This window comes from Protomyctophum bolini, assembly GCF_963924005.1.
Source record: "Protomyctophum bolini genome assembly, chromosome: 7".
Lineage (NCBI taxonomy): Eukaryota > Metazoa > Chordata > Actinopteri > Myctophiformes > Myctophidae > Protomyctophum > Protomyctophum bolini.
Window position 1 is genome coordinate 8,982,477 of NC_137868.1, and position 9,525 is coordinate 8,992,001.

The window sequence follows — 9,525 nt, forward strand, 5'->3', positions numbered from 1 at the left end:
GTTATCTAGAACTTCTACTTTATTATTTTATGCACAAAATAAACATTTATAACAATAATCACTGCACATTATGAAGCATTTTATAATTACTTATAAGGTCAAGCATCATTGTACTTCATAATTGCTGGACACTGACGTTTTGGCAAGCATACATAGTGTATTGTAATTGTCATAGCTGTAATAATTTATAATAATTGTATGATGCAATATAATCAATCACTTTTAAACATGTCATTATAAGTCACTATGGGGCGGCAGTGGCTCAGGGGAAGAGTGATCGGATGGACTTTGAACCCGGGCTCCCCCAGAGTTAGTGCCGAAGTGTCCTTGAGCAAAACTCTGAACCCCTAATTGCTCCCGATGTGCAGGTTGGTGCCTTGCATGGTTTCCTCCGGCATCAGTGTGAATGGGTGAATGTAATGCACAATCTCTGTAAAGCACCTTGGATAAAGGGGTGCCGTGTCATTAGTCAGAAGGTTCATTGTTCCGAAATTACTATCCCTATCTCTAACCCTAACCTAAACCTAACCGCAAGCACGGGAGCAAACCTAAACCTAACCGCAAGCACGGGAGCAGTGCATGTTCGGACTAACGGGACTTCGGATCTATGGGTAGTTCCCGATAAAGGTGCTATATAAATGCACCATTTACCACTATAAACCGTCTTTGAATGTAGAAAGTAAAAAGTAGAAGTGAAGTAGGCCTATAGTAATCATATTCCTGGAGGTGTAAGCAGAAATATTTTGTGTTGATATACATAGATTTAATACTATTATTCACATTAATGCTATTAATCACACTAATGCATTATAACAGTGATTATAATTATTAAGTGGCATTGTATGATTATTATAGGCTACTGTATTAAAACTGAGAATTATGATGATGTTGGCCAAAGGAAAAGGTCAGAGTGACTGTTTAATTAGCCTATAAAATGGTTATAATGTGTTATGTCATAAATCATTATGTGAGTGACTATCATATAGCCTAACGATGAAGGTGTCATGCGGCAAAAATAGCTGATCTACAAGCTCGCATCGCATTGTGTGAGATGTCATGTGAGCTTGTAGATCTGCTACTTTTGAAAAGATCTTTCATATTTTCCAGGAAAATGGTTAACGGTAGATGTAGTGATGAAATGTCCTATTTACTATTTTTATTTTATTTTTTCATTTGGAAGCACAAGTCTTTTGATTTAATGGCCCTCATATCAAACTACACAGTTACACCAGATGTGTGAGTCACATCGGCAACTGCTATGTTATTTATTCATTATAATGTAATGGTAATAGTAATAGTAGTTAGGTTGGACTGAATTTGGATGAATACCTTTTGCATTGTATAATGTCAGGTACATATTTATGTACATAATTTTCTCCTCATTTAAAACGACATTTAGCAAGTATAATATAGTGGCTATATAAATATCTGGATATTTTTGCAGCATTCCTGAAATAGAGATATCATATTAGACTTTTTTGCTGCCCAGAATTCAGTTGAAATAAAGGGTGTATTAAATGCTGTGATAGGTAATGGGTTTGTAAGTATGTTTTTTATAGTCACTTTCTGCCCAGAGCTTTATTCATTTGGTTTGAAAACCCAACTCATAAACCAAATGTTTTTATTTCGTTTCTCTAATGTCTTTCTATTAGCTCGCTGGCTCAGTCTGGTGGCTAACCTTCCTGTTTGGATCAGCAATGCGTTTTCTCTTTTTAAATATACACTGGGCTTTTCTGTCCCCAAAAAAATATCCTTTGTAGACAGAAGTTTCTCAATCAACATTCATAAAATAAAAATAAAATAAAAATATATAGGCCTACAGTATATGGAATATGCAGAAAATTGAGTTTTACACAGAGAAAAACACATAAATAAAATATTCTATTTTGACATTGTATTACACAGAAGACAGTAAATGTCTGAGCAAAGCTCATAAACCTGCAGGGAAACAGTCTGTCACTGCATTGGGGGCTCACTGTATACGAAGCCCAACGCAGTGGGATGAACATTGCTAAGTCCTAAACATTTTAAATGTTATTCTGAGTGTAGAAAAGGACCGTTACTGGTCTATTCCTACTGACTGAATACTCTGTGTTTTGCAGTGTGTGCAGTCTGCCGCTGTCTGGGAGATAGAGACTCAGTGGAACCCATCACTATTACCTTGGCTGCTTGTGGTCGCCCTGCTACCATATCCCTCTCCCCACAAGCAGATGGTAGCATCGCTAGCCTGCCAAGTTTACTCTGAAGAGAATGTTGTGTGCACGTGTGTGTGAGACGTGTGTGTGTGTGTGTGTGTGTGTGTGTGTGTGTGTGTGTGTGTGTGTGTGTGTGTGTGTGTGTGTGTGTGTGTGTGTGTGTGTGTGTGTGTGTGTGTGTGTATGCGTGCGGCAATAACACGGTACACTTAATTTCCATCCCATCTCAGTAGACTAATAGAAGATTCTCCTTATCTTCTGCAAGATATCTTGTTTGTATACTGTATATCATGTCACAGCAGGCCACGTCACAGGGAAAACGTATAGGTTGCAATACAGTAACCTATTACGTTACTGTATTGCACTGCAAAATGAGAGAGTAGAGGGAATGTGTGCCATTGAGAGAGTGGGAGGTGATCTGCAATCAAAGCCAGTCTGTCATCCTCCGCCGCAGTGTGTCCTGCACATGGATGGAAGTCTGCATGTCTGCCATGGCTGCACGCACGCCGCCACACTTTACACATATCAAACAGCCCCACAGTCTGAGTCACGCTGTGCCGCGGAGATCTGTTCTTTGCCGTTCAATAAACTCTTCCACGTTTGCCAATTATCTTTCGTTGGGGTGAAATTAGCAGCAACCGATTACCCCAGAGACAGTGGAGCGGTTGAATGGCTTCCATGAGAGAGAGGAGAGAGAGAGAGACAGAGAGAGAGAGACAGAGAGAGAGAGAGAGAGAGAGAGAGAGAATGAGAATGGGGGGTAGAGGGAAGGAAGGAGGTAACCATCCAACTGATACAGTAAACCATGCATGGCCACAACTCTCATGAGCACATATGGATGCCATCAATAATCGTGTTGTTGGTTTTAGAGATTAGAAAAAAAGAAAAACATGTCATTGGAACGGGGGAATAACAATGCAATGCTCCGTATTGAACTCTGGGAATTAAAGCTTAGTGGCTCAGACTGGAATGGGTGGATGGGGTTCACGAAATATGTTAAGGCCGAGCTTGAACATCATACAATATGAAATGTAACATAATACTGTACGTGTCACAGTGTCGCTCACTGAAAATCGCCGATCTACGAGCTCCCAATGCATCACGACGCAACACGTTGTGAGTTTGTAGATCTGCTATTTTTGGCACACGGCACGATTATACAACATAGTATAATGAAACCGTATATGTGGACTGGGACTCCGGTGTAATCAAAGTGCAGAGAAGGAAGTATGCTCGCATCAAAGCGGGAATGTGGAGGAATGCCTGCCATGTCCCGTTGTTACCATTCAGGAATGAGGTTTGGCACGACGCCGGCAGAGTTCCTTTGAATCCGGCATTGTTGCAGCAATTAAAGCTCGTGTTTACCATGCCTGGCTGGTGTTATCTGAGCGAGGACACAGACATGATGTCTGACGCACTAAACTAAACACCTATGGATGTACTAACATGCAACAGCTTGTCTCATTATTCGGGACACATAAAGCTTTTGTCTTAATGCCCCCCCACCTGTTTCCCATATATATACCTTCTCTGGCCTTCGTACACGCTGCAGTGCAGACACCCCGCCAGACTATTTCCTTGCATCCCTTTCAGGAGTATAAAATAACCGACTATACGATTGCCAGGCAGCAACATTCACCCAGGAAGCCCAATCAGTAGCAATCCTGCCTTTTCCCTCCTTTTTGTAATTACGCCCCAGGCCTTGTGGGGTAAGCCGCATACCTTCTGGCTGAGAAGACGCTCCGAGTGGGGGATTTGTGGTCTGTGAAGTCGGGGCTGGAGAGAACAACTGTCTATTGGAGGCGGCAGCTTGCCCCCTCTCTCCCTCTGTGATTTGACACATGCCATGCACCGTAGCAGCGTGTGCAGGCAGGATACGGCTCTGGCTAGACAGCCACCATTTCTGCCAAAGACCCTGGAAGTTGATATACTTACATTTCGCGACAGTGACACTCGCTGACAATGATTGACCGAATCGAAAAAGTCGAAAATAGCGCACAGAAATGACGGGAATCTTGTGATGAAGCACCTCTCAGCACTGCACAGCGGCCAGAGAGGCCTCTGGAGGCTCAAGAATCCCCTCTGGAAGGAGAAGGAGAGATGGCAGCAGACTGGAGCCTCTTGGTCAAGAGGCCTGAAGGGCCTAAAGTCAGTGGTTTCACTGGCCTGGGCCAAACCTCTTTGTATCGTTTAATGGCCCCACACAAACAGGCACGCACGCACGCATGCAGGCACACACGCGCACACACACACACACACACACACACACACACACACACACACACACACACACACACACACACACACACACACACACACACACACACGCGCGCGCACACACGCACACACGCACACACACGAGGCGTGCGTGCATCTTGTACTCACATTCACAATCACACGCATACTTGGCTCACTGGGATGCTTTCTTGCCTTGGGAGAAAATTGTTTCCCAGCATCATTGCCCTTGGAGAGAATTCAGCTTGCATTGAGGCTGGTACAACAACCAGAAGGTCTCCATAAATTTAGAGGAATTGGCAAATATCAACAGAGAGGCATTGTGCAATGACAAAAAGAAAAGAAGAAAAGTTTATACATTTTTTTAATTTGCCAGATGACCTCTCTCTGTTTCATATGTAATGAGAACATTTCATTACGCAATACGGCTCTGCCCCTTTTTCCAGTATGGAAAGTTATATGATGGGGGTTACGTATCCTTCAGGAAATCACCATCTTCCATGCTTATGTCAATATGGCGCGGTGTGGCTCAAATTCTTTCACAACTACCATACTGTGCAGAAGATGAATGAACTCCACTACAATTCTGTTTTTCATGGCATGAGCTCCTCTAGTTTGAACCAAGGCTTGTCAGGATGTGTTTTCCACAAAAATGAAACAAAGTCATGAAACAAAGTTAATATGAAATGACAACCCATGTAATTCTATGTAAATATTCTGGAAATAACTGCATTCCTGATGCTATATGTGTTAATTTTCAGCATTGACGAAAGCTGATTGGAAACTGTTCTGAAACGCTTCAGGCAGGAGATTCTTTTATATGTTTTCGAAGGGTCTTGGACCTATTTGTGCAGGTTCATCCGGACGAGGTTCGTTCAGCGAATCATGCTGCTTTTCAACTATTTGATTGCTGCGTTACAGCTGTAGACAGCGTGGTCATGAGTCAGAGACGCTGTGAAAAATCTTGCATTTGGGGTTAAAAGCAGCCGTTTAAATATTTATCTATTGGTGTGTTTCAGTCCTTGAGTGTTTCTGTGCCATAGCAGCTGACCTGCGGACAGTTCCCCTGCCTGGCTGTCAGGTGTTATTGGAGTGATCCGTTCTCATTGCTCCCCATTCTCCTCTCCTGGCTCCGCATTCCCAGAAGAAAAAGGGAGTGGGTCTGCACTGGGCCGCCCTGCTTGTAGCCAAAACACTATTTCATCACCAGGCTGCAGGCTCTGCGACTGGAGGACTGGACCAAGCAGGATTTAGCGCTGTGCATGCCTCATCCATCTTTAACACTCCCAGCCTCTTCCCCAAAGCAGACAGAGATGGATGAGCTCGCTGGAGCCCTGCTTGCCGTTTCCACTCCCTCCCTCACCTTGGGAAACTTCTCCTCCTGCACGGGTCCTCACCAAGGAGGCTCCGCTCCTCCCTCTCCACACTCCCTGTCTCTCTCCTGCTCCGCTCCTCCCTCTCCACACTCCCTGTCTCTCTCCTGCTCCGCTCCTCCCTCTCCACACTCCCTGTCTCTCTCCTGCTCCACTCCTCCCTCTCCACACTCCCTGTCGCTCTCCTTCCTCTCCACACTCCCTGTCTCTCTCCTGCTCCGCTCCTCCCTCTTCACACTCCCTGTCGCTCTCCTTCCTCTCCACACTCCCTGTCTCTCTCCTCCCTCTCCACACTCCCTGTCGCTCTCCTTCCTCTCCACACTCCCTGTCTCTCTCCTTCCTCTCCACACTCCCTGTCTCTCTCCTCCCTCTCCACACTCCCTGTCTCTCTCCTCCCTCTCCACACTCCCTGTCTCTCTCCTCCCTCTCCACACTCCCTGTCTCTCTCCTTCCTCTCCACACTCCCTGTCTCTCTCCTTCCTCTCCACACTCCCTGTCTCTCTCCTTCCTCTCCACACTCCCTGTCTCTCTCCTCCCTCTCCACACTCCCTGTCTCTCTCCTCCCTCCCTGTCTCTCTCCTCCCTCTCCACACTCCCTGTCTCTCTCCTCCCTCTCCACACTCCCTGTCTCTCTCCTCCCTCCCTGTCTCTCTCCTTCCTCTCCACACTCCCTGTCTCTCTCCTTCCTCTCCACACTCCCTGTCTCTCTCCTCCCTCTCCACACTCCCTGTCTCTCTCCTTCCTCTCCACACTCCCTGTCTCTCTCCTCCCTCTCCACACTCCCTGTCGCTCTCCTTCCTCTCCACACTCCCTGTCTCTCTCCTTCCTCTCCACACTCCCTGTCTCTCTCCTCCCTCTCCACACTCCCTGTCTCTCTCCTCCCTCTCCACACTCCCTGTCTCTCTCCTCCCTCTCCACACTCCCTGTCTCTCTCCTTCCTCTCCACACTCCCTGTCTCTCTCCTTCCTCTCCACACTCCCTGTCTCTCTCCTTCCTCTCCACACTCCCTGTCTCTCTCCTCCCTCTCCACACTCCCTGTCTCTCTCCTCCCTCCCTGTCTCTCTCCTCCCTCTCCACACTCCCTGTCTCTCTCCTGCGTCCAAGGCTTTCTTGCTTCTGCTTTTACTTCTGAATCTCCCACTCTCTCTTCTTCTCTTGCTAGACCCACTCACTACTCCATGGATCCATGTTCAACCCCTTTCTGTTCCACAATTATTTCCCTGCCCATCCGATTTCCAAAAAATATTTTTCCTAAGACGTGTACAGACGTCTTGGGCACACCATGCGATAATTCTAAAGACGTCTGGAGACGTCTTTAGGGCACAAATTGGGTTAAAGGTGCACTGCAACACTAGGGAACATTTAGCCTTTATACATATATAAATATTTTAGCCCTCATTTCCCTCTACCAGCCACTATATTATTGTGCTGGTGTGTTTCCTTGCAGAAAGACTTGTCCCTCTGGCTGTATTTTGGTTTTGTTACAATGTTTATATTGACATTTCCACTGTTTATGTTGACATTTATCCCTTGCAAGGATATGTTTTTCTGTGAAGGGAGGGCTGAGTTCAGCCAGGGCTCTGCCAGAGCTCTTAATTATCCTTTTTATGAATGCATAAAAGACAGCAATTCACTTTGATACCTGAAAAAGAAGTGAGGGGGGCAGTGTGTGTGTGTGTGTGTGTGTGTGTGTGTGTGTGTGTGTGTGTACACATGCACAAACAGATCTGCGATTCTGCCTAGTATGCCTTTAATTTGCCTCTTACAAATTAATGTTTTACACTCTCCATGAGTTCAATGAATACAAATTTGATGTGTTCCTCCGTTCAATGAAAAATACATTAAATAATAAATAATAATAAGTTCACAGCACTATAGTGTCTAGTGAAGAGTGATCTGATTTACCACAAAATCTAAAAGCTAAGAGGAGGGACTTCACCATTAACCACTGTTATCATCCTTATAGAGGGTGTGCGCGTGACATCATCATGCCCGGAGGTTATGCGGAAAGGCCTATACTGAGTGGCAAACAAACTCACTTTCTGGCCTTGACAGCCTATATCCAAACAGAAAAGTCCTGTCTGATTACATTAAAAGACGTTAAACTCACTTTGCCACTCGATTTGCCACTCACTTTATGCATGCGCATACTCAGTCTCTATTGGGAAAATAGTAAAATACTCATCGTCACAGCTTAACCCAAATAATGAATCCGTGGTGTTGTGTAGCTGAACGAATCATTCCAAAACTTGGCAAAAGGCAAAGCCTATCATATCTCTCCCCATCCTGCTCAGCTGACCTGGCCGCAGGCTAGATTCCCCAGAGCGGCTGGGAACAAGCAAGGCCTCTCCGAGGCTAATCTCCCAGGGAATCAGGGATTACAGGCAACACTAATAGCTAATCCACTACACTTGGTCTGTAACCCCCTAAGCAGAGCCAGCGGCTTAGCAACGGGTTTCCCCTTTCCTTCCGTTGGTCTGGCGATGCAGCGTGGATAAGGACAGACTGACTGATTGTTGCAGGCTGATCTGAGGCTAAATGGAAGTGACGCCTGTCCATCGTTGGCGGTTGCTGGTAGTTGGTGGTGCCGCGAACTGAACATCGTAACCCAGCATGAATCACCTAAACCCTAGACTTCATTGGAAGTCGAATCGTGAAAATAGTGACTCTAAAAGCTGACAACACTTGTTGTGAGCTTGTAGATCTGCTATTTCCGCCTATGACGACGTGCCCAGAATAGGGATGCTGGGGTTCATGTGGTTAACATGTGGGATCTGGGATGGCTGAGGCAAGAGTGTGAAATCTTTTATCTTTCTTTACTCTGGCCAGGACGTGTTTGGAAGACACAGGCGAATTCAAGGAAACATATTCAAGGATTTGAAACTAAGTAAGGGACTGTGCATAATGCACTTCTTCATAACAGATGAAAATGACAGATATTGACTGATATTATTCAGACAGGATGCAAATAACATCAGCCTATGATTAGCCCACTGGATTTTATGACAACAACAGTGAAAATGCATACAGACAGAGCCATGTCTTTGTTGGACATTCCAACAAGCTTAAGGTTTCGCCTGAGTTCTTCCTCTGGACTACAGAGGGCACTGTTGCCTCATAGTGGATGGCACTGTGTGTGTCAGTGCCTAATGATCACTCACATCAAACTGATTGACAATCTTTATTCACCCTTTAACAAGTTCATAAATGACCTTCGCTGGTCCAGCCATATAGTTTGCATGGGAACCACTTCTCCCTCAGATCAAACATCATTCATGCCGCAACTCTTCAAAAGCTTCGTTTAGCTTCAGCCCCTTTCCTGTAAAAATAACCACTCCGTCAGTTTATGCTCAAATGTCCCCTGGCTTCCATCGGTTCCGCCAGATTGTTGAGGAAAATCAAATGCAGACACATTCATTCATCCGCTGACCAGAGGCCAGCGCATTAAAAGCCGTGGAGTAAATGGCTTTCCCCACTCAACTGCTTTGAGCCTGTGACCTCTCTCAATTTAAACGCTGTCCAAAAAAGGCCATAAACTCAACGCTCAAGTTTTCCATCAGTCTAAGAGTGAAATTATGAGACAATTGCCGCGACTTAATAAACAAAAGAGATGGAAGTAACAGCTGACCCTGCACGGGTGAGTGACGACTAAAGACGTTCATTTGGATCAACCCTCCGATCCTCCGACAATTACAGAACCAGCGTGTTCCTGTATGGCGGAC